Source organism: Rhinolophus sinicus, linkage group LG05, assembly GCF_036562045.2.
Source record: "Rhinolophus sinicus isolate RSC01 linkage group LG05, ASM3656204v1, whole genome shotgun sequence".
Classification (NCBI taxonomy): Eukaryota; Metazoa; Chordata; class Mammalia; order Chiroptera; family Rhinolophidae; genus Rhinolophus; species Rhinolophus sinicus.
Genome location: NC_133755.1, coordinates 99,711,372 through 99,737,535, shown reverse-complemented (window position 1 = coordinate 99,737,535; position 26,164 = coordinate 99,711,372). Strand labels below are relative to the sequence as shown.

At 37.2% G+C, this 26,164-nt stretch overlaps 1 protein-coding gene across 3 annotated transcripts in view; it reads right to left on the bottom strand.

Moving 5' to 3' along the window:
* Positions 1–9,100, bottom strand: part of FAM83B (family with sequence similarity 83 member B) — a 75,167-nt gene extending 66,067 nt beyond the window's left edge. The window contains exon 1 of one of the 3 annotated variants that reach the window (XM_019734580.2): positions 8,662–9,100. The gene's annotated coding sequence lies outside the window, so the exon portion shown is untranslated. The other 2 variants (XM_019734578.2, XM_019734579.2) reach the window with 2 other exon arrangements.
* Positions 9,101–26,164: the final 17,064 nt, after the last annotated feature.

Below are 26,164 nucleotides of genomic sequence, written 5' to 3'. Positions count from 1 at the left end.
ATTGACCCCTGGTATCTCTGACAGGAACTGACAGGACTTTACTACCTCAGGAGGAAGAAGAAAAGATTCCCCACCCAGTAACAGCTCAACCAATAGGAGACTACCATAACTTAGCCAATGAAAATTCACTATACTTTGAACTTTCAGTTTTCTCCAATGGACTCTATATTTACAACAGTTTCTCCCAAGTCCATAAAAGAATATTCCTCTCCTTTGTTTCTCTGGACTAGCTCTGGGTTCACCATTAGCCAGTGTGTCTTGAATTGAAATTCTCTATTGTACCCACATAAACCCATTTTACTGGAGAAATATTTAGCTTTATGTTTAAGGTCAACCCCTAGCTTCATGCTTCTTTGTCAATATTCTTCCCCAGGATAATTTGCATAAAGTTTTACAGCAGGAAATATCATATACACAGATGAGTGAGACAAATCTCCAGACTTGACTGCTCTCCTAGACCCCATACTCTTATATTCAAATGGTTTCTGGACACCTTCTCTGAATATCTAACAGGCTTCTTTCTTTATATTTAACATGCCAAGTTAATTCCCATCTCAGGGTCTTTGCACTAGTTGTTCCATCTACCTGGAATGCTCCTTCATTCCTACCTCACTCATACATCACCTCTTTAGAGAGGTCTTTCACACTAGCCATTTTAAGTAGAACCCACTTTCTCTGCCATGCTTAATTCTATTATTGGGCTTTAACTTATAGCACTTATCATTATGTAAAATAATCAAGTTATTTCTTTACTTGCTACTGTATCTGTAGCAAGTAAAGAAATATCCTTATCCCTCTCATTAGAATGGAAGCTCCTCAAAGACCATCAAGTTGGTATATTCTAAGTTATCAGCACCTCTGTCACACTGGTTATTCCATATTTTGAATATCACCACTGTCTTGTCAGTAGGCCTATTTTCTTTCATTTTAAGTATGTTGGGATCTATGTTCCATTGTTCCCTCACTGTGTACTCATAAAGGAGAAATAACTATCTATCCAACTATCCATCCATCCATCCATCCATCCATCCATCCATCCATCCCCTCACTTGTTTGCCTTACCTTTCCTCCCCACTTCACAACACCTATACACAGTTCCCTGATCACCATAGGAAGGAGGATTCAGGATCTTTCAAGCCCAGTTTCCTCACTTTAGTATAATTTATAACAAAGACTTGATATATTTTTTTTTAAAAAGCACTACAGGCAACAGGGGCCCCATGGAGTGAAATGTTGAACGTGTGTCATATGCACTCTTATCCCACCTTTTGAGTCTATTAAAGACAATAAAAAGTCAGCCTTGGTACGTTGACATTTACAGAGGGGCAGGTGCTATAGGAAAACATAATAAATATTACATAGTAAAAACTATTAAAGTGGCTTTCCAAATGCATTTAACAAAACAGTGTGCTTCACCATTAACCTACGGCAAGTAAAATGTCCTAAGAAAGTGTATTTTGCTTAGGTATGTTGGGAATAGCTGTCAAAAGTCAAAGTATAAATATTTAGTGGCAAAAAAGCAATCTTGGACAGTTGAAGAGTAGAGGTTTAAAAACAGTAATACTGTGTGGAAATTGGCCAAGTGGACACAAATTTATTTAGTTAAAGTGCCAGAAAATATTAAATGTCAATAATATATCTAGCCTGAAAATATTTAATTTTAATTTGTGTAAAGAGCCACATATATGTGAAAACATCAAAAACAATCTCAAAATCTAGCAATCCTTTATTAGTCTCTTTCAGGATCCACTTTTAATCAAAGTTGCTTAAATAGCTATATCACAGTTGAAACAAAGCTCTTTTTTTTATTTTCCCCCAGAAATCCCCAAAAATATCGACTGGAAAACACCCCCACACTAGTACAAAACTTTTATTGTTTTCAAAATAATCCTCCTCATTGACTCCTCTTACTTTTGTATATACCATCTGCACACATGGAAATTAATCAACAGGGTATAAATAAATACATCTTTAAATGTAAAAGTGCTGCTGGATTTGTATAGATGGATTTGTGAGTCTTATGGATTACATGTGAACAATAATCTGGGTTCCCTTCAGGGGACCCTTCTCTTCAGCATTGTGTTTAATTCCTCTGACAGTGTTTTTAATCTGGGAGCCTAAGGACTGAGATGTAGCTGGTGTTTATAAAGCTCTAGTCACTGTTGCCTAAACCAGACCTGAACCAGAAAATGCACCTAAGCAACTCCTTTGTTTGACTTTCATTTGTTCTGAAGGCCACTGTCAGTGTAGCAGTGAAGGACAGGGGATGGCATGCCCACATGGTATCATGACTGTCATTGGTAACTTTCTGTTCTGCGCAACTTACTGTGTGTGTGTGTGTGTATGCATGCGTGTGTGCGCACACTCACACACAGAGGTGTGTAAATCTTGCTCTTTCCACTCCTTTGCTGTTAAGTTCTAACTGATTTCAATGGCAGGACTCCTCTCTTAGTCTCTCAACTTAGCTTTCCACCACAAAATGTGGCCAGTATTTAGCAATTCCTAGAACACCATACATTTTTAAGTGGAAAAACCTTGGCATTCTTCTGAAGGTGTTGTCATTGATTATATTATCTAAAACTATCTTCTCTTTGCTTGTTTTAACCATCTTCTATACAAATAAAACAATAGCTACTCACATGAAATGTATACAAGATAACTTAAACTATTTGTGGTCTTCTCCAAATAATGGTACCACTATGTTGTGATATTAAAATCAAAGATAATAGTATCCTTAACTCAAATAATGAATGATTCTATCAAGTCTATGTGTGATTTATTCTATGTGTGATACACGAATACATCTATTTAGGATGCTCAAAAGCTCCTGTCCCAACTTTCTGGAGACTCACATTTTTAATCCAATGGCCTTGAAGAGGTTTCATGCTCCTTTCCTTTAAGATTTCTTGTTCTAATTCTTCTACAAGACTTAACCTGCTTAATGGTAGTAAATCTCTCCAAACAACATATGAAATTTAAAATAGTTTGAAGACCCTATCTCCATAACAGAACTCTGAATCAAGGCTTAGAATATGCTTCAGTGTGACTGATTTCTCAGAGAATAAACACCATTAGATATGAGTGTATAAGAATTGTCCTAGTATTGAACAAATTAATGCTTTTACAATTAAGTACTTTCTACATTGCTGTCAATGTATATAGACTGATGTTTTTTGCCTGACATTAATAAACACAGGAATTGTAGACATAGGCTGCAATTTTAATGGTCTTTAGTATCATATTCCTACTGAGATTTATTTTTAAAGAAAGTTCCAATTATATGTATAAATGGTCCCCTACATAGTTCTTTTGACCTTTGAATATTTCTGCATTTGACATTGACATTCAATGTACCTTTCCTATGACAAATCCAGTCTTTAATCCATCAATTAACAAATGTTTCAACAAATTGTACAGTGAGGCTATCAGCATGTCAATACAGTTTCAACAGTTTCAATAACATCATTATCCTTCTTTTTACTGTCTTACTTGCACTCTTGACTATTTGGTTGAAGCTTGAACTTATAAGTTTTTGGAAAATGGAAAAGTGAAAGCCCTGATGTTAGTGATAAAATGCTTATCTAATAAATTGAATATAACTGAACTGAAGATGTAAATCATTGGACATGCTAAGAGAAGTATATCTTTAGTTTTAATGAGATGATCATTGTACACATTTTCCATTGTGAAGGAAAACAACACATTTTTAAATGTGTAAAATGCTAGAAAAGTATTGTTAAATATTGTATTTATCATTCAAAGTATAATTGAAAACTTTATTTATAATATATTTAACTATTAGGAATAGAATCCCTCTTGTAATATATATTTGTTATTTGATTTTCATCTAATTTGACTTTTATAGATTTTTTAGAAACATATAATTTGCCAAAGTAAAGAACTGTACTGATAGAGACAACAGACAGAAATAAAGAAATATAAATAAACAAACAGGTGAACAGGAGGAGAAATAGACAAATAAGTAGAAGTAGGGAATGGGAGAGAAGGAAAAAGAAAAATGAAAGGTGGGCTAGAAAAAGAAGACAAGAGAAAGTATGAGAAGAGATGATTTAAGAAGGGAAAGCAAGACAAAGAAAAATGGGAAGAGAAGCATAGAGAAAGAAAGGAAGGAAAGAGAAGACAAGGAACAAGTAGGGACAAAAAAAGGGAAAAAAGATAAAATCAGACAAAAAGAATAAAGGGATAATAAGAGATGGAAAAACAACAACAACAAAAAAAAACAGGTTGAGATGCAAAAAGTGAAACCAATGGGGAACAGTGTCAATAGTTCCTTACTCCAAAAACAACTTTGCTTTATGTTGCCCTTCTCTAACACATAATTCAGAAGCTAAATTTACTTGAGAAAAACACAATTTTTTAAAACATCAGTGAATAGATGTTGAATGAGTTAGATGAGACTAAGTATATGGAGAAATGTTAAGAATTAAAGCCATCGTTGCTTGTGCACGTATATAAATGATAGCCCACACAAAGAGACCATGTTGAATAATTCTATTACAGCCATTGAGGTGGAAGAGCCACTTTTTTGCTTTGAAAACTGCCTTTTCTTACCCAAGTGACTAAAGCTTATGCAGTCACAGAAGCAACGTGATGACAAATAGAGAACTAAAACTCTTTGAAATGAAAATTTGACAATAGAAGTAGAAATAATGAGCTTCCCAGAGATACTTCAGAGAGGCCTTAGTTAACATTATTTTATGGTACCCTCAGTAAGAAGTGATCACAGAAAATTTCAGAGCAGAACGGGACATGCTAGTAATCATGTACTCCAAACTCTTCAGAATGCCAGTAACAAACCTGAGAGGCCAATACAATTTAAGTAATTTGTCCAAAATCACAACTAACTCAGGTCTGCTAATGTTCAGTTTCCCAAATGATTAATGAACATATACAATATCTGATGGGACCGTCAGAAAATATGAAGGAAATACTAAGTATATGGACCTGATCCGTTAATTTCTGTTTGTACTTAGACTGATAATTAGGTACCTAAGAGTGAGCTTCCTGAGATCCAGAAACAGTTTCCCCAGAGTGGAACACATTACTTGGTACATAATTGCCAATAAATGTGTTTAATGATTTGATAGAGTACAAGAGCAATGTTGTAACCTTTAGATATCTTGACTGCATAGCTTTTATATAAACACTTTAAAATGGGCCACTAAAAGTAACATGGAGATCACACCTGCTCCTATGCCAGTAGTCCTAGTTTACTTTCCTCAAGGATTGATATAGTCTACAAATTACTTGACACATTACATAGCTCAAAAGATAAATGTCATGTGCCTTTAGGGGACATCTGGCCACACTCCTAAGGACTGTGTGAAAATAAAACAAAATACAAACGGGATAGTAATTAGATGTCCCCAGAGGAAAAGGTTCCTCATAGCATTTCATTCATGATCACGTGATTCAAGCACTTCTCAACACAGACATGCGCAATGGGTGAATATATTCCTTATATTTGAATCATCTCTCCAGCCTAGGTTCATCTTCCTCATAGCATCATAGCTGCTGAAAACATATTTTGCATCCCTCACCCCCCACCCCTGCCTCTTGTACTCGTATATGTTAGCCACCTGACTCCTTAATAAACTCTCCTTCACAATCCAGCCTTCTCCTACTCCACCCCTACACATACCCTTTCTCTTGGATCCTACCATTTCCCCAGCTCCTGAGTCAGCAGACCACAGTATTCAGTCTCTAACAACTGGCAGTGCCAATCTCTGTGGGAACCCTCCTCCATCTTTGTGGGCTGGGATAGACACCTCAAAACAGGACCAATGCTCACTGGCCACCTCCACAGGAAGGAAGCACTGCTTAAAGGTTCCAACCTATTTCTTGGAGAAATCTTGGTGGATTTAATTCTTCATGGAGCTTACATGTTATTTGTATAAAATTTAATCTGTTATTTGTGTAACGTGGTATCCTTAAAATCCATAACCATCATTTAGAACAGTATTTCCATGGAGGGAGTGGAGGGGAAAAAAATCATCTGATTTTCAAATGATAAATTCACCAACCCAACAAAGTTCTAAAATGCATTCCATTTCCAGGTTAGACATAATTACATGAACAAAAACACATTTCAAAATTAACAGTAACATTGTGTTTAACAGACTGAATTGTGAAACATCCCTGGAACACTCATATTTTCCAAGTGGCAGAAAGACAGATATGCAAACTTACCTAACTAGCTAAACAAGGCCAACTTGTAATTTTACAAATAATTAGTTAAAGTAAGATAAGTGGAGGCTTTTCAAAAGGGTTTCCTCCAACCAGATTTATGTTATAGAAGAGGCCTGCTTTCCTGGGGTCACATTTTGACCAGTCACATTTGCACCGTAAGATTCTGCAGACTTAAAATACAATGCTACATCTTGGAAACTCATTACTGTATAATTTAACTGAATGGGAAACAGGTAGGTAAGTCCTTGCAGGGCTAGTAAGTCACGGTCAAGAAAATACTCAATGTATGACTCTCCACTATAAACTGTGAAGGGCTATGGTACCATGAGGGGATATAGTAAAAAGAATAAAATTAATTAACCCATCCCAAAAGATTTTGCTCAGTTAAAGTAATGATCTCCAGAGAGTAATCAGAGGAGACATCACTGAGTCAGCACCAGAGGTGTGGTTTGTCTGGATCTTGCAATCCCTTTCAGCAACTGTTCAGTTGGTGATGCTTCCCACAATAAATTCTGAGCATCTGCAGTCTAGAATGTGCCAGCTGTAAAGTCAGGATCCACCCAGCCCCTCGGGCAGGCTCTGCAGGGTGCAGTCAGCACCCTTAATAGGTGGGTACACCACCTGTGTGCTAAGCCCCAAAGCAAGGGGGGGTGGAATTTCGAACTGCAAGGTGTGGGGACTTCCATCATTCTGGGAACTGTGGGAAGACAGGGAGAAAACAAATAAAACAAAGACCCACCCTACCCCCTTTCATCCTGTTTCACACCATTCTCATTCTTATTTTCAAAAAGCCCAGCTTTCTCTTCTGTACACCCTTTCATCATTGTCCTGTTGCTTGTCAGGACTGATTTAGGCTCAGTCATGGATTTCCCTGGGGCTCTTGCATTTGTTGGGGATGACAAAGGGAAAGCGATTCAGTGCCTGCCAGTAATGTGGCAAAATGTCTAGCAAGAGGGAATTTGGAATGAGTTGTTGGACATCATAGTTTAACCTTGACTGCTTGCCACCAACATGGTTTTTCTTAGTGTTCTAGCCACCTTAGTTCTCATCTCCACTGCCTGGTCCGAAACCCTATAACCTATAACCTGATCACTCTGTGCATAAGCAGCAAGCTATCCTGGGTTCCCATAACTTCTAGACTCTACCCTATAAAGCACAATCGTCTCTTCACATACCCATGATTTCAACAACTACCACAGGCACATTACCTGCCTCCTCACCTTCCTTACATAGGTAATAATTCTCCCAACAAGTGACAAAGAATAGGCCTCCAGTCCCCAACTGCCCTTCCAGGAGCAATCTCCTCTAGTCACACTCCACTTTTAAGACCACCATAACCGAGAGCAGTGGTGCTCAAAACCATTTCGAGTACAAACCAGAATCACCTGGCAAGCTAATCAAAGACAAGCACCCAGGTTCAGGTCAACTCAAGTTTGAAAAGTGTGTCTCCACTAATCTGGAGGCAGAAGACGGATTGGATACAAATAATGGGGGGGAAAGAGAGAGAGATTTTGTCAAGGAAAACTTTTTCTTCCTCTTTCACTCCTGCTCCTAAAGAACACCCTCGCCTCTCCGCAGCCTGAGCTCACCTTTTCCCGGTATTTCCCACCCCACCTCCATACACACACAGGCCCCTCCACTTCCACCCTTTCCTACCTCCCACAAGGCTCCTTCCCACCCCTCTCTACCGCTTCCTTTCCCCGAGTCCTCCGCGGACTCCAGGAAGAAAGAGGAAACAAATCCCACGTCTACGGTGGGCGGCGCCCGTCCCTGGGGAAACCTGAACCCACCCCGCCTGAGACTTAACTTTTCAAACTTCCCAACTCACTCTCACGTACACGATAATGAAAGAAAAGTAGACAGGGCAGAGGAAACCGAACTCTGCACCCTGGTGAATTTCCGATCTCGGGCGCGCTCGCCAGAGGAGGTCCCATTCCCTCCCCTCTGCCAGGCCGGCCCAAGGTGGGCGCAGTCCCGGGACCCTGCCGCACCCCACTCTCGCACCCGCCAATCTCCCGCCCGCCGAGACCTATAGGGGAGCCAGGAACCTCACTCACGTCCAGGGAGCAGTCTGAGCCGCAAACGGCCGCGCAGGCAGAGGAAGGTTTGCTTCCCAGGAAGCTGAGAGCACGAGGGAGGGGAGAGGAGTTACCTGCCGAGCGTCAGGTCGGTGGAGGGAAGCCAATTCCAGCCCGCACCGCGCCCCCCTGGGGCTAGGTGCAGAGCTGCGTGAGGGCGGGTGTAAGGACTAGTAGCAACAAGTCCAAAGCCATGTCACACCAAACCCCGTGCAGCGAGAAAGTGTCTCGGAACCTGTCTGAACTCAAAACTCAGCCCTCTACCTGCAAAGTATAAAGCTTTTCTTTCCTGTCCGCCCTCGAGACTTCCCAGCAATTACTTCCCACATCTGGCCTGGGCGAGCAAGAGACCTGGGAAGACGCTGGCGCTCACCTGGGAAGAGAGTGGACCTCTGCGGAGCGAGGCTGTGCCACCATCCCCCGCCCTTCCTTGGTTCTGGAATGCACGGAAGGGCGGCCCAGGGGGCGCAGGGTGAGGGCGAGGGTTGGTACCACGCTCAGGAAAGTGGGGCAGATTCAGCCTCCAGCTGAATCATTCCAATCAGCAGCCAGCCATGTAGACCGACCTCTACCCAACTGCCAGTGTTTTTAGGCTTGGAAAATACCAGGAAGTCGAAAGGTGGGAGAGAAAAGTGCTCGTGCATTTACCTTTTTATATGAAAGAAGAATTTTAACTATCATCAAAGATTTCGTGCTAACTTTGGAGTGTCCTGGTTACTGACTTGATATGAAAAGACACTGTTCTAAATAGGGATACCTGCGTGATAAGAAGGTCACTCTGGGTGGGATGCTATGGAGCAACGTTATGGAGCAATGTTATGGAATTAGAGAGTTTATAGTTTGTTTTTAATATAAAATAATTAGAACAATTAGTAAAAATCATTTTTGTTTCTTTGTCTGCATCAGTAAACCTATTGTTAGTGTTTCTAATAATTGTACAACCAAGTAGTCCTCAAGATACAGTCTTTTGCAGCAAATGTTAAAAATGCAGCCCACTGTGTTTCCTGAAAATAAGACCTAGCCAGATCATCAGCTCTAATGCGTCTTTTGGAGCAAAAATTAATATAAGACCCAGTATTGTATTGTATGATATTAGATTATACCTGGTATATATTATATCATATTATATTACATTATATTAAACCCAGTATTACATTAAAATAAGACCAGTTCTTATTTTGGGGGAAACACGGTAGTTCGGCAAGAATGAAACAGGGTAATAATAGACGTATTTTAAGCTTCTGGCCTGATATGTAAATTATCATAAAATGGAACTGACCTTAAAAATGACTTTTATGGCTGTTTCGCTCTGACTAAAACACTGGGGGAAAATGCTAAACTGTTAGAATTTGAGTTAGGTCTTGACTGATGAGGAGATAGGCGAATGAAATTTACATATTCAAATTGACAAAACAGATCAAAGGCCAAAAGCAAAAAGTAAAAGCAAGTTCCAGGACTGTACAAAAGTTAAGCTTCCACATTGTGTCATGTGTGGTCTATAGTTTCTTTTCTTCGATAGCATATAGAGAATTGTTTTGCTTTACATACTTGACTTTTTTCCCTCTGTTCCTGCTAATTTCCATGTCTCACCTTTTATTATTTTTGCAATTCTGGTCTTCATTTTTGACATGCAGTTGTCTGACTCAATTCATGTTCTCTGTGTGGTACTTCATTTGCTGGTCTTTTTATAGTTCAAAAATAATTCTTGACATTTCTTAAAGGAGCAATATTTATGAACATTTTGAGACTGCATTCATAAATATACACTTATTTAAAAAACAGCAAGAATATTTAGACTCAAATGAAAATGGGCCCATGAGAACTCTAATTTTATTATGATATTCATTTGTACATAAATTAAGTGAAATCTCAAAGGATATCTACTAGAGTGTTAATTATTCAAAACAAATAAAGGAAAATGTAAATGAAGAGGGAAAATTAATCAAAAGCACTATGCTAAGGGCTTTCCATTCTTAGTGGCATAGAAGAATATACCGAATTGACCTAACCCCTTAAAGAACCTACAAGCCAGGTGAGAAAAAGGATACATAACAAGGAAAGAGAGCTAATAGTACAAACCAGTTAAGGAACTTTAAGTAGAAAAGGCTTAAGTACTTTAAGAGGTAAGAGGAAGAAATTATTAACTGCTTAGATAATTGGGGAATGCTGACAGAACTTCACAGAACTGTTGGAATTTGAATTGGATCCTGACTGATGTGTAAACTTGACATGACTAGATGCTAAAAGAGCAGAAAAAAGGCTAGACATGAGAAAGTTCCAAGACCATACAAATCAATTGCCAGATTTGGCCATGGGTGTGGCATGGCTGTGATGGAAGGTAAGTTTAGGAATAAAGTTTAGAATCATTTCCTCATCTACAAAATGCGGCCAGTATTATTTACTATTTAAGGTTGTTACGAGGATTAAGAATTAGAAATAGTTTATGTAAAACCCTTATCACAACACCTGATATAATATATATGTAGTAAGACAACAATAAGTGGCCTCTATTAATATACCAGAGGTCAGATTGTGAAAAGGCGTGACTGCAAGCTATAGAGCATGAACTTGTATCGACTGATGGTGATATAATCACACAACTAACAGTTGGGACCTTCAGTATAAATTCTAGGAAATCAGGAAGAGCAGTTAGGCCCAGCTGTGATATGAAAATGGTGACAAGGGTGGGAGTAGTGAAAATGGAAAGGAGGGAACCAATGAGATTGAAAATCAATATGATTTGAGGTCAGATTGGATGTGGAAGTTAGGAAACAACTGGAGCTTCAAGCCACTAAAAGTTCTTGGTGAAGGGAAGGAAAGAGTAAAATAGCCCTATATGTGGAAAGTAGGAAGAGGCAGGAAATGGGTCATGTGAAAGGTTATTTTTCAGATGTTAGGGACCTCTGTATATAGGCACTCAGAATGTGGAGAGGAAACAGGACAGGACAGAAAGAATAGTGGGTAAGAAACAAGGTCCAGATCGTGTAGGCAGGGAGACAACCTTTCCACTTGAAAACTGAGCCTAATAAATTCTCAACTCTGTTTTCTAAAAACAGATAGGTTATATTAAAAACAGGAATCAAAATTAGAATTTTACAATTAATATTTAACACATAACTAACTAGATAAGTGAGAAGATTGTACCCATGATTAAGACTCTCCCAAGATAATACCTACTAATAAAACACAACTCGATCTCCATTGCATCTCATTCTACAAAATTTAGTCTGATGTCCAAGAACAAAATAGTGGACAACTTAAATTACATCCAACAGATCTCGATTTACCTCCCATACTGAATGCAAGTACCCAAGGGGATTCAAAAGCAGTATCAGGTATTTTTTTTCCTGCCCTAAAAGTACTTATAATTTAATTGAGAAGATAAAATACATATGAAATAGAATAATACAGAGAGTAATATACATATGCATGAAAATACAGACAAAAATAAAAGGTACATAAATCATAGAAGACAGGAAGCAACTGCAGCTTATTGGGAAAGAAGGACATAGTCTTGGTGACTTTTTTTTTTTCTACTTGTGTATATTGCTTTTAACAAATATGTATTCCTTCAAAAATTCTTTAAAAATATGATGAGCTATTTCATTGAGTTTTCATATCACAGTCATTATTTGTAGATAAAAGTCATTATTTGTAGACTAAACTCCTAGTCCTTTCAAGAGCTTTGAAATAGTCATATTTTAATGCACTTCAAAGCAATAGCTTCCAGGCAGACAAAGCCCTTGATACAGAAAGAATGTCATATCTAACAACAACAAAAAAACACGCACACACACACACAAAAAAAAAAAAACAAAATAAAATAAAACAACACTAGATGTGCTTAACAAAATCATTTTTCCCAAGTACTTTGAGGGAAGTTAAGAAGGAAAATTCCTGTTTGTGTTGGCAAAATCTACTGGTGGATGAATCATCAGTTTAATAGTCTTATGACATTTCATGTAAGATTATTGTGAAAATTATTGAAATGAACTTCATAATCATTTCATATATCTGCCACATTTAAATTGTTACATAAAGTATTACGTAAGTGTCATTAACTCAACACATATTTATTGAGAGTTTTGTATAGGAAAGGCATTGTGTCAAGCATTGATTGGGGCAAAGGATGAAAAGATTAATAAATTATAGTAGATAACTAGGAATCACTTATCTAAATCCTTGTCTGTGTGTAAAGATGGAAAATTTTAAATTCAGTTTAAAGTCTGAAAAGATATTACAAGTATTTATGAAAAGAGGTGTGGAAACAAATGTAAATTAAATCAAATTAGATAGATATGTAGATTTATTGTTTTCCTGGGTTTCCTTTTACATCACTAAACTCCTTTAGAAGAATGAGAAACTATACTTTGTGCTTCCTCCATGCTTTCAAAATTATGGTGGAATACTGTAATAAGATGTAATACATCTTTTTAATCTGTAAGTATCTGTAAAAGATTAGATAATTGTAACAAATTATTTTAGGGAATAAGGTAAAGAAATAAAATGATGAAAACCACAGAAAAACCATGGTCCTTTATTTTTAAGTAGCTATCCTCCTTAGATTTTACTCTCTCGTGAATGCGTTTCCTCTTCTCTTTCTCCTCTGCAGATCAAATACATGAAAATATTATGTTGCTTACATTTTTTTATAACACACATATATATAAAAATCTTGCCAGTATTAATTGGTAAAATGCATAATCATGCAGTTAGGTGGGGGACAGAATGTGAAGTGAGGCTAATAAAAGATTTGAATTAAAGTACTGATTAATGTCATTATTCCATTTAAAATATATCCATTAGTCTTTTGTTACCAGTATTTGCCAAGACATATGAAAATCATCCAGTTTAAACATCTTTTTAAATACTTTACCTAACTTCTGAAAAGTTATGATCTATGTATCATTTTTGTGGATAAATATGAGTACCCATCTTTAGAGGTGTTTTTATCATGGCAGTATGGGATAGTCATTATCACTAACACTGTTAACACAATTATAGACAGCCATTGTTTTTCTATGTTGTATGAATTAGGTAGAAGTACATTAATAGTGATCATTCTAGGTATCCTCAAACTCAGTCATTACCTGGACTGGATTCCACAGAGTTCAGCTGAGGTCTCAGATATAACTTGTACTTTTGTAATTAATGGAAAAAGAGACAATGAAATGAGAGAGAGAGAGAGAGAGAGAGAGAGAGAGAGAGAGAGAAACAGAGACAGAGACAGAGAGAGAGAGACAGAGAGACAGACAGAGAGACAGAGAGACAGAGAGACAGAGAGAGACAGAGAACAGAGAGAGACAGAGAGAGACAGAGAGAGACAGAGAGACAGAGAGAGAGACGGTAGTACATTTCCAACTTCAACTCCTTTTTCTGGAAGGTCTAATTTGCAGATATCTGCACTTCTGTATCACTGTCTTTCAGACATATCATGTCTATTTGCATTTCATGCTTTTGCTCACCTCTGTTCAGTGGATCGCCAGCCTGTGGTGCTTCCTTGCTCTTTTCTGTTTCTTTGAAGGACAGCCATTGCTCAAGACCCATCTCTCTTCCTACATGGTCTAATTCTAGTTTTGATTAGTGTGGGTTCCTTAAAATGCATAATCCTTAATCCCTTTACTACTCCTCTGCCAAAAATATGTGACCTTATAACATCCCTTTTTATATTACTCTGGGCAGTTATTGAAGTTAGCTGGTATAATTTAACCTTCCCAGTGCCTTGTCTTCCAATCAGATTAATGGTTCTCAATAGAAGTGATACCAGCCCATAGGAGACATTTGGAAAATGCTATAATGATTGAGACATCCAGTCTGTACTGGAATTTGGTAGGCAAGGATCTGGAATGGTATATATCTTGTAATGTGTCCTGCACGATGGAAAATTACCCCATGTCTTGTGTAAATAACATCAGTTCCTGTCAGGTATAACGAGGATGAAAAAAATCCATTAATAATTGCCTAAGCCTAGAAATTCTTCTTGTTTTATATAAAAATACAAGAATTTTTTTGCTCAGTTTTAATATACACCAAATTCTAGGAGTCCAATTATAAAATGTTTTGCTTAATTTAGAGACCTGTTAAGAATTATTCTTCATTTTATAACTCACAGCACTAACAGAACTGCATCACTTACAAATAAAACTCATCAGTCTCCCTTGACATCTGTAAATCAAACATCTGGTAACTTCATGTTTTCTGGTATAGTTGTCTGTGAATATTTACATACTAAAACAAATAGTATTTTTATAAATTTATATTACAATTAGACATGATACTACTTTTTAAAAATATGTGTATGGGTTAAATTATTTTACCAATAAATTTTATTTTTGCTATAGTAAGGGGACATTAGTCGTCTTCTTCACCTTATTTGTTCAAAAACAGAGGGACATTGAGTCTGACAGTTGAGAACTACACAACTAGATTATACCCTTTCATGGGAGAAACAGGATGCAAGGGAGGAGTAGGTGAAGTAGAGAGCTGCGATGTATTGAGTATTCCCTTGTACCATGCATACGAGCAGTGTCTTAGATTCTAATGTATACTTATTACTCTGTAAGACCAGCCCAGTGATAGCATGCAATCTCTAAGTGATGAAAGAACAAATAGTTCAAAGGTATAAATCATTTACTGAATGATAACAACAAAATCCTTAACAGGGCTTATTCTTTATGGTCTGGCCTGTCTACTTCTCTACTTCACTTGGCCTTCCTTCCTCCCCTTGTTCTGCACTCTCTACCCCATTTCCTGAGCTTTGGCTCCATCAACTTCCTTTCAGTTTATCTGTTTCACCAGGCTGTCTTCTCTCACTCAGGGCATTTGCAAATGCTAGTAGTCCTTCTACCTAGAAAGCTCATCTTCACTCTGTGTCCCCTCTTTTTCCCTTGAGGAAACCACTCTCTAGAATTATTTCCATGCTTTTGAAATTTATTTATTTATTATTATTTTTTTTGATGCACATTTCTTTCCTCACTCAATATTACTTAATGGAAATTCCTTTGCGTGAAAAGGCAAAACTCTGATCCTTTTAATGGGTGCATAATATCCCTTTGTGAGGATCTACATATGTGGCAATTCCTTATTGATTAGAATTTCATATCCAGATGATATTGCTCTACTCTTCACAATGTTGCGATAACTATCCTTATGTATTTAAGAAAAAAATCTATGGACTCCTTCAGAGTTAAATGCATCCCTTCCTTCCATAGGAAAGCCTTCCTGGCTTCTCAGACCAGATGTGTTCAAAGTTTATAAACTTGCATATGCTTTTGCTTCCTAAAAATGCTCATAATTATAATTTTAGGTTTATTTATGCAAAAACCCAACTCCTCTAGGTCCCAGAGAATAAGCACCCGTCTCTTTCTGTCCACAACTGTATTCCTACTACATAGTAGGTGATGAGACAAGTAAACAGTTAATAAGAGCGAGCTTGTGGGCTAACAGGAATGAGCTTAAACATTAACCATTTGGCTCTAACTCCCCTGGCTAGCACGGCACCTTACAGCGATGGTAGGTGAGAACAGAACAGTTCCCAATCACAACAGCAACCCCCTGCAAGCTGACATCCATCTCATAGATGGGAACAGGACAGTTCCCAGGAGAAGACAATTGAAACGGCAGCCCCCCTGTAAGCTGACAAGCACCCTACATGGAAAAAAATATAAAACCCCAGCACTCCTTCTCATCGGGGCAGCTGTCCCCCATTGGACTCTATCCTGGCACAACTCCATTTGCCAGTACCTCTCTTACCCCTCTCTCTGCAGCTGTCTCCATCAGACTGCTCTGGCAAACTTTTGCTAGTATCTCTCTCTTACCCCTCTGTCTCCGCAGCATTCCCTCTCAAACTGCCCTGGCAAAATTTCTGCCAGTTCTAAACATCACTCTCTTTCTCCCTTTTTAACTTTCAATAAATCTTTTCTTTGGATACTCTTGTAGAGTCTCATAAATTCGTTTTACATTCTGCGAATGACCAGGGGTTAATTTTACACCAATACAGTAGGGGCTCAGTAAAGATATTAAGAATGAAGGAGGGAATGAATGATGTGAGTGAATTAATAAAGAGAGCACCCTCTCTTTAACTCTTCCAAATAATGCTTGCATACTCTCCCTTTTGTCTCTTAACAATTCCTGCAGCTGACACATCCTTTTTTTCTTCTGAGAATTGAATTTATATAGTGTTGAAAAGGATAAATAGAAGAGACTATGAGCTTCAAAAATCTTACTTCTACATTCCTAAATAACAAACTTCCAATATTAAAATTTATCTCTTAACCACTGCTTCAATCATTAGAGTAAAATTATTCATAGTTAAACACAAACAGGCACACTTTTTAAGTGCCCTTTTCTGCCTTTGCCACCCTCAATATTCCAACTCAAACTGTATTTTTCCAGTGGGAATTAAACAGGAATTCAATTTAAATACACTTAATTTTATTTAAGCAGATGTTCCCTAAGGCTCTAACACTTCTTATAGGCAAAATGAAATCCACCATCACTATGATTATTAGTTGGAAAAAGGGAATTAAGGGAAAATGTAACAAAGAAAAAATATTCAAAACGTATAGGATACCATTGCTGCAGACGTCAGATTTCATTGCTATTTGTTAGTATACAAAGAAAACAGTTTTAAAAAAATATATTAAATCTATTGGGGTGACATTGGTTAGTAAAATTGTACAGGTACCAAGTGTACAATTCTATAATACATCATCTATATATTGCATTGTGTTTTCACCACCGAGAGTTAGTTAGTTTGATCCCATTCACAGTTTGTTTTTTGTTTGTTTTAACTATAAAAATTCTACTATGAAAAGCAGTTGGGACATTAGAGCATCTGGAACGAGAAGTGATGAGACGAAAATAGAAATCCATATGGAACAGAGATTGAAATCCAATACCATGACCTAAATTTACTGAGCTCAGGTTGTTGAGCCAGTTGATTTGCATTCAAATCCTGCATTTGTCATTACCCCTTAGCATGGCATCTTAAAGTCCTGTGTCTCCATATCCATATCCCTAAATCTGGCGTAATTATAGTAATACTGACCAACCTCAAAGAGATGTTGGCTAGCTTAGAAAACCTACAATTATTGTATACAAAAGTCCAATATTACTATGCTTATCATTACTGCAAACATTCCACACCTATTTCAAACATCAAAGCCAAGACAACCTCTAAAATGAATTAAGACAGAAACACAGTCTTATTCTCTACGTCTCGGAATTCCATGCTGATGGTTCACCTTGGGTAACTATGTTCTAAAGAGATCATCTGATGTTTCAAAATAACCCCCAAAATTAGTGTTTAACATAGCACAACCTATGGACCAGGGGAAGGCATCTGTCTTAAATTAAGCCAATTAGATTTTCTCTTGGAATTTAAAGACAATGTCCGCATGTGTCTAGAACCTGGGAAGTAGCCATATTCAATCATGTAGACAGAAAAGCAAAGAAAACTGGTCTGCAAAAAGGACAAGGACACAAAGGCACAGTGCGAAGTAGACACAAAAAGATGAATCTAAATCCTAATAGCTTTTTATTTCCTAAATCTGGATTCTGCTGTGGATTTACGTGCAATCCTGTCCTGGGGTTCTGGAAATAAGCATCCATCGTCATAACATATTTCCCATTCTTACATTTGTAAATACAAGCTAGTTCCTGTTTCTTGCGATCTAAAGAATTGTAACAAATGAACTTTTTTAGAATCAGGTGAAAGGCTGAAAATAACAGCTCCCAAGAGGATATGGAATGGCCCAAGTCCGGAAACGGTCATGTCCAGGGAGGGTTTTCCCACTCCACAGGAAGAAACTGGTAGTCTATACCATGAAGTACTTGATTAAGCTATTATCTGTTGGCTCTTGAGACTTAGGCTGAGTGCTTACCTAACGATGAATTATGTGGTAATGATGAAACATTAGTGTAAATAGAGGCAAATAACAGCATACCTAGGAGTATGTTGTTTGTACGACTACTTTGAAATTTTCAGTTTTAGCCCAGGATATTCTTCAGTCCTGCATTGAGTTTCAAGCATATAAAGAAAAACTAGGTCACTGATTTAAAATATTTAAGGTCTAGACAAAAAAGAAACTAATCATACGTTACATGAACTGCAGTGGGTAGATTTCCCAGGTACTATGGATAAGATTGACGCACAGACTTAAAAAAAAAACACACAAAAAAAACTGCAGAATTCAAATATTGGTTCTCTATATATCAAACCCCACCAATCCCCTCCTATGTCTTTAAAGCAGTCTTCAAATATTTGTTCCCAACTGTGATAATCTCCACATTTCACTTCCTCACTGCATTGTCAGGAGGAAGGAGCAGCATGTGGTCATGGGAAGAAAGGCTCCTTCCTTATCTCATTGTTACCCATCATGGTCTGTGGCTGGGATCAATCAGCAGAGAAAAATGTGGATGGTTGAGCACTGGGGACAGCTGATAACCACCGGCAGGGAGCTTTCCTGGTAAAATAGGGTTGGCAGTGTCTTGTGGAAGTGGTTTTTGTTGTTGTTGTTGTTGTTGTTTTAACAAATTGAGTCCCTCCACAATAAAATCAAAAGACAATCCAGGACATTTCAGGGCAGTGTGAAACTCTGAGAAACAGTCACCCATGGTAACAAATAGTGTGGGGAGTGTAATCCACTCAGGTCACCCTCAGGTCCAAATTCAAGCACCAATATGAAATAAGTGGTGTTTGCATACCTATGTGTGTGTGCATGCACACACCCACACAGAAAGGAGCCTTCCTCAATCCTCCTCTAAGGGTTGGCCTTGAATGACATTGCACAAGGAAAAGATTAAGACTTCTTTTATTAAAGATTCCTCTTGGTTTTTTCCCCCCCACCATTGTCTACTAGGTGTGTATAATTTCAGATGATAGTACACAAGATGGTGAGAATCTATAGCCAGACAAATTGAAAATGAACTAGAGAAGGAATGAGTTTCAGTTAAGTTAAGGAAAATTAACCCATTAGAATGTCCCTCAGTTGTTGTCCAACTAGCACCTCTTAAAAAAATAAAATAAAATAAAAATAAAATAAAATAAAACTATATTTCCTCTGTTCCTTTTGGATCTAATGGTACTGAGAACCACAGTATCTCCTGTTTTTACCCACAGCCACAGTGGTCAGCACTTAACCTAATCTTCTACGTTTTACTGAAAAAAGAAAAAAAAAGTGAGGGAATGGGCTACTTAAGTTATTCAAATAAGGCCTATCAGGTATGGCCTCTGGAATCAAAATCCCAATGTAAATAAAATTATTTTTCTTTTTTAAAGTTATAAAACATCATGGCCATACTAACATGTACAAAAATATGTAACAAGAAATAATATCACTAGCGTAGCTGGAGTTCCTATGTACCCCATCCCAGCTCATTCCCCTGTGACCTCACAGAGGTCATTACTCTCCCAATTTAGTGTTTATCATTCTCATGTTGGCCTGGTACTTTTTTCTTTATATGCGTATGCATCCCTAAATGACATAAAGGATTATCCTGTAAAGTTAAAAATTTCATCCTGTATCAAAATGTAATTAGAGAATTTAAAAGCCATCTTTCTGCTGCGATTACTAATCTTAGGTGATGGAGCTTGGAGCATTGGCCTCCTTCTTTCCTAACTGCATAGAAGAATGCTGAAGGAGAAGGAAATTAAGCCAATTTATGAAGGAAAATAAGCCATAAACAGTCGGTGGGGGTAGGGAAGAAATTTTATTAAGATGATTTACTAGGGTGGATACGGCCAACTATAAAACCATCAACCCAGTTCCCATTTTAAACTTAATCTGATTTAAGTTGGGTTTTGTCCCTTGCACTCCAGAGAGTCCTCATATATCAACTAGTATCGTGAAAAGTAATACTATAGGTAACAAAGCCCTGACATGGGAAATTGTCTGAGCCCAGATGTCACTGCGAGCAGCAATGATCTCTCGCTCTGTGTAGGAAGTTGGAAATGTTGTCTCTGATGTATCCTAGAACTCACAACCCCTGCCTTCCTCAGGTGGAACTTTTGGGGACCTAGTAAAGAGATGAGAATGTTAGAAAATATTGGTCACTTTTAGCAGCCTCCAGTAAGATTCTGCAAGAATGGCATAAGCTTAGATTCTTAAGCCAGTTATCTGTGAGCAAAAAGGGAACAACATTTAGATTTGTTAATAATGCCCAACACAGGAATCTGAGATGGCTGACAGCCCTCAAGTCAGTGCTTTGTTAATTATAAAACAAATTAGTTGTCCACCAAAATAAAAAGTTAGAACAAGCAAAAGCAGGGAGGTGAAACAATAAGATTGGTAGCGAGGAGTGGTTTAAGTCATAGACTCATCTTCAGAGCAGCTCCTAATGTTTGTTCCCAGACTGACAGAGAAAACACTCTGTGTAGTAGGTAGTGGAAAGCAGAATCTACTGGAATGCAGCAAGATAAGGCAGAGTGGGCGTATCTTTATCACTACCAGCTGAGGCTCAGTGCAGCCATTTAGCAGAGGCTTTGGGAGATCTGCAGAGCACTAAGGAAAATTATTGGGAGAAACACCAGTGGGTTTAAAGTTCAGTGCTCTTAATCCAAGATTTCTACTGATGCTTATTATTCTGTGGAGATTTCAGAAGTAAATTACCAAATTGAAGCGTGGGGATTTTAGGAAATTTAATTGCCAGAGAATCCTCAAGCCTGGAAAACAGGGATCTATTATTGCTGAACCATTAATTCAATACTCCGGTCATTATAAACATATCCACAGAAAGTGGGTGGGTTAAGAAATTACAGTCCTGCAGAGGGAATCCTTCCATATACTCCTTTCAGACATAGCCAATGAGAAGAATGTACCCTGGCAATCCTCCTAGCAGTCAGAGCAAAGGGAGGCAGATCTGTGACCTTGAATTTACCCAAACATGGTCAAGGAGGGCTTCCTTACTATCCCTTCCTATGAATATGATTTATGCTAAAGCTAATGATAGCTGTTATTTCTTCTTCTCTCCCTTTGCAAAAACAGTAGGTTTATTATCGTTATCTTTTTTTCCACTGCCCATCCCCACTGTAGATCATAAGTGTTAGGGTGGTTAAGTGCATCGCAGAGACACACATATCTAGAGTTGATCAATGGAGAGTACGCATCAGTAGCAGTGTCATCTGCAGATGATATTGATTTGTTGCCCTGTGAAGAGGGACTGAGTATATATTTGGTGACATTTGCAACTATCATAGCATGTTAGGTGAAGACATTTAATAATTGGTCACAACATGGATGGTAGGCAGCCATGGTTATAACACAGGAATTGCTTGGGCAGTATTTTATCAGCATCTCTACCTTTGTGGAACCATTCTTTCCCCACTCATGAGTTTTTACAGGGGCTGTCAATCACAGGGCACATCCCTGTCTTCCATCTATATGCCCAGTCTCAGGAATAATCACATTACAAAGGCCTGGACATAGATAGAACTCCATTTTTCTGAAATAGAATAAATGATCCCATGACCAAAACAAGATCCATCACAAGAGTCCCCCTCTGGATTGTATATTTGGACAGTGCACAGAAAACTGGGACAGTATACCATGAACCTAATAGTGATGCATCTCCCCCAGACACATGAAGAAAGTCCCTCTGAAACAAAGAATATTAGGGTCACATACAGAGGAAAGCAGTGGAAGTAGAGATACACATATTAGAAAATTGAACTCTGGAATGCAGTTGAGCCTGAATCTAGAAATACATTTGGACTTTCCAATTCATGATTTAGCAAATTTTCCTTTTAGTTTTAAGTTATTTTGAATTGTTTCTCTCCTTAACAAGTCCTGAAATACACTCTACGGCATACCTCCAGGTGAAGTAATGAATTTCATGTTAGGTTTCTTCCATCTATGGAATAGTTGAGTATGTTTGTTGTTATGCATCAGTGAGTTGAATCATGGATATGCTATCTTTGGATATGTAGAAAGACAAATATGTGTTGAGAAACAAGAGTAGGACATAGTATGTCTTCTGTGCAATGCTAACACTAATCCTCCTTCCTCTGGACACTGTCCCAAGCATAGAAGAGTGAGATGGCAGCCATTTTTAAATTGTATCAACTCTTTGCTGCCAACAAGCTCAGGAGGAGATTGCTGAACCAAGTTGGACTGCTCACATTTTCTGTCCTATTTAGAAATGGTTTTGCAAGTCAGCTAGTTAGGCATGGCATATGGCTGGAACTACAACATGTAAACTTGGGGATTGTGGCAATGTGATTCTACCCTAAAGATGAAAAGCAGAGAACGCCATTATGCCAGAATGAAAAAAACTGATGCAAATGTGCAGAGGTAAACAAGAGAGATGGAAAGAGAACTTTGATGGTTCTCCTGGGCCTAATCTCATTGTTTTCTGAAGCTCAATGCCATTCCAGCCCTTATGTCACTCCTCTTTCTCTGCAAATTCAATTAAGCTTCATTGTGTCTCTGCCCTACTGCTAGTTGGGTTCTGTTTACTTGCAATTATATGTTTCAAAATAAAATAGCTGTGTAGTTGTAATAATCTGTATGGCAATGGTAATAATAATGTTTGTTACCATTTATTGAGCATTTTTGTGGCTTTACATATATCGTTTAATCTTCACTATAACCTCATGAGATATCTGCTATTGTTATCCTCAATTTAAATATGATGAATGAATGTTAACATATATTGTTACATGTTCAGTTGAAAAATCATTCAAGTTATTATTATAAATTAAAAATTAATAAATATTGAATTTCTTTAAATAAACTATTAGACATTATATTAAACTTTCAACAGAAAGGCTAGTAATAATCCCAGGAAGAAGGAAAATTCCTTTTTGGTGTTGGTTATTCGCCAGCATGGTATGATAGTTATTAAGAGGTAAATACCAACCATCAGGTGGCATTATGAGTCATTTTGACATATATTAATATTTGTTCCTAAAAAACAAAAACACACACACAAAAAACGATATCCCACTGATACTGAGCCTACGATAAGTCCTCATAGAAAATCCTGTGAACATGTTCAGAGAGATGACACAGTGCACTCTGTCTTCAGTATCCAATTTTGTTTCCCCCTGATAGTTTTCTGAGCTGAAGCTCTGGCTTTGAATTTTAAACAAATACTTATAGACTCAGACAATTTGATATAACATGAAAGAACAACTTTACCCCTAGCTGAACAGAACTCATGTGGCTGTCGAAATAAAATGTCAGGAAAAAATTAGCCATGGGAAATCTCGCCTATGACATGACGTACCATAATATAATTAATTCAATAAAGATGGGGTTTGAAGCTGATATATCATTGTATCTTCCACAGCACTTTGTATACTTTTATGTAAGACTTACTAGATTTTTTTTCAGAAAATCAGTGAAAGGTGGATCCAGTTTTGAACTGAATCCAGGATGATTTGTATATGATCCAGAAGACTTTCATTTCAGCAATTCACCACTATCATAACTTCTTGTTGCTAATGTTCCATAGATTGCTGGAATGTGTTTTCTCTGTATTATCATTTATTTCTATGTGCACCCCCCATTAGACTGATGTTTACAATGTGAGCACTTGAAAAAAATGGGTAAAATATGATATCAAACATAGGATTATCTCAAGGTTCCAGTGCATTCCCAAAGCTAAGATACTTCAATTCAAGGAGTGCGTGAGTACCTTGGCCACCTATTATCTCTTGTTGAGATCATCTACGATTTCTTAATCACTCTCTCTAATTCCTTGAAGATTCCAGCACCTGGAGAGCTCTCTAATTCTTGGTGAGTGCAGTATCTACATAAATTATATTTTCAATGTACTCTGGTCACTAGGTTTTTAATATCTCCTCTCTAACAATCTTAGCCTCCAGCTTGCCTCTGGTAACCACTCTTATGTTGTAAGGACTATGTAGGGAGTCAGATGTGTACTGGACTTATCGGGGGGATCATTTCATAGATTATATAAATGCCTAATTACTGGGCTGTACACCTGAAACTAATATAAAATAGTATTTAATGTAAACTTTAACATATATGTATGTATATATATATATATACATATGGCCATGGAATGTAAAGTACAGCATAAAGAATATAGTCAACAGTATTACAATAGCTACGTACAGTGTCAGATGGGTAGCTGACTTGTTGGAGTTATTACTTTGTTTAAATGCTTAATCATTATGTTGTTTTGTACAACTGAAACTAACATATATATATATATATATATATATATATATATATACACACACATATATGGAATATATGGAATATTATTCATCATTAAAAATGAATGAAATTCTGATACATGATACAACATGGATGAACCTTAAAAACATTGTGCTAAGTGAAATACACCACCACCAAAGAACAAATTTGTATGATTCTGCTTCCATGCAATACCTAGAACAGACAAATTCATAGAGACAAAAAGTAGCATAGTGGTTTGTCAGTGGCTGTGGAAAGAGGGGAATGGGGAGCTCTTGTTTAGGGGACAAGTTTTGGTTTAGGATGATTAAAATTTTTTGGAAATGGATAGTGGTATAGGTTTCAATGCAAATGCACTTAATTCCACTGAATTAATACACTTAAGTGACAAAAATCACATTATGTATATTTTATCACAATTTAAAAAAATTATTATCCCATTATACCATATAATGCTTTGTAGTTTCAGTTTGTAGATTTCCAATTAGATCCATTGATCAGTTGCAAGAACCAGGCCAATTAATAAGAAAAGTTTACAGGAAGACATTTATTAAATTTTATACTAACTTGTTCAGCATTAAAATGGAATTTATTTTTAAATGCTCAAAAATACATCATTATGGATACTTTTTTGAATTATGTATTTAAATAGAAGATAAAGTAAAATGTGCTTTTCTTAATTTTAACAGTGATTTTACTTCAAGAAGGGGATAGGAGAAGCTATGCCGCAGGCTCACTTTTTACTAGGTATCACCAAAATTCAAATTGAATAATCATACTAAAAAATAAGTCAGGGTCAGATTTTTGGTTTTAATGAGATTTTTTCCTTTAAAAAATGTAAATTTGTTAACATCTCTGGTATTAGGTTCTTTATTAGTGGTGCATTATATACATAGCTAAAATGAAATTTTTCAAAACCTGTAAAATAATTTAAGGGTGACCTTTAATCCTTGTTTTTGTTGTTGTTGTTTTGTTTTCAAATACAGAAGTGTATTAAAAAAACTGTATTTCTTCAAAAACTACATCTTCAATGCTCATAATTGTTTTCAACAAATATTTTTATATAAAACCAAAGGTTTCTATCTTATTTTATCTTAACACCCCAAGTAGCGATCCTGTATTTTCATAAATTACCCCTAAATATATTTCTACTAACAATACTATGTATCAATGTGTCTAGTACAAAGTGATCAAGAGTGAGAGTGGAAAGAGATAAAGTCAGAGAGATTGTTGGCACTAGATTACATAAGGCGTTGCACACTCTGGTAAGGCCTTTGGATTTCTATCCAGTGTGATACAGAGGGATACTAGAGGGATTATAGCAGAGGAGTAATTTATATTAAAGCAATGTTTTGATATCTGTGTTTGGAAGATTCTGTAGAAAGGTAAGGGCAGAAGAAGCTGGAGCAGTTGGGCAGCTATGTCAATGGTCCAAACAAGCTACAATAGGTACGTGGTATAGGGTGGTGGTAGCGACAGTATTGAGACATGATTAGATTTGGGATATATTTTGAAGTTAGGGTCAGTGGGATTTGCTGATAGATAGGCTATAAGATGTTAAAGAAAGAGAGGATTCAAGGATGACTCAGGTTTGGGAATTAGGAAACTAGTGCTTGGAAGTGGAAGATTAGATCGGTAACAACGGAGCTGAATGAAAAGAACCTTCAGTGCCAGATGGAGCAGTTTGGACTTGCTCCTGTAAGCCACTGT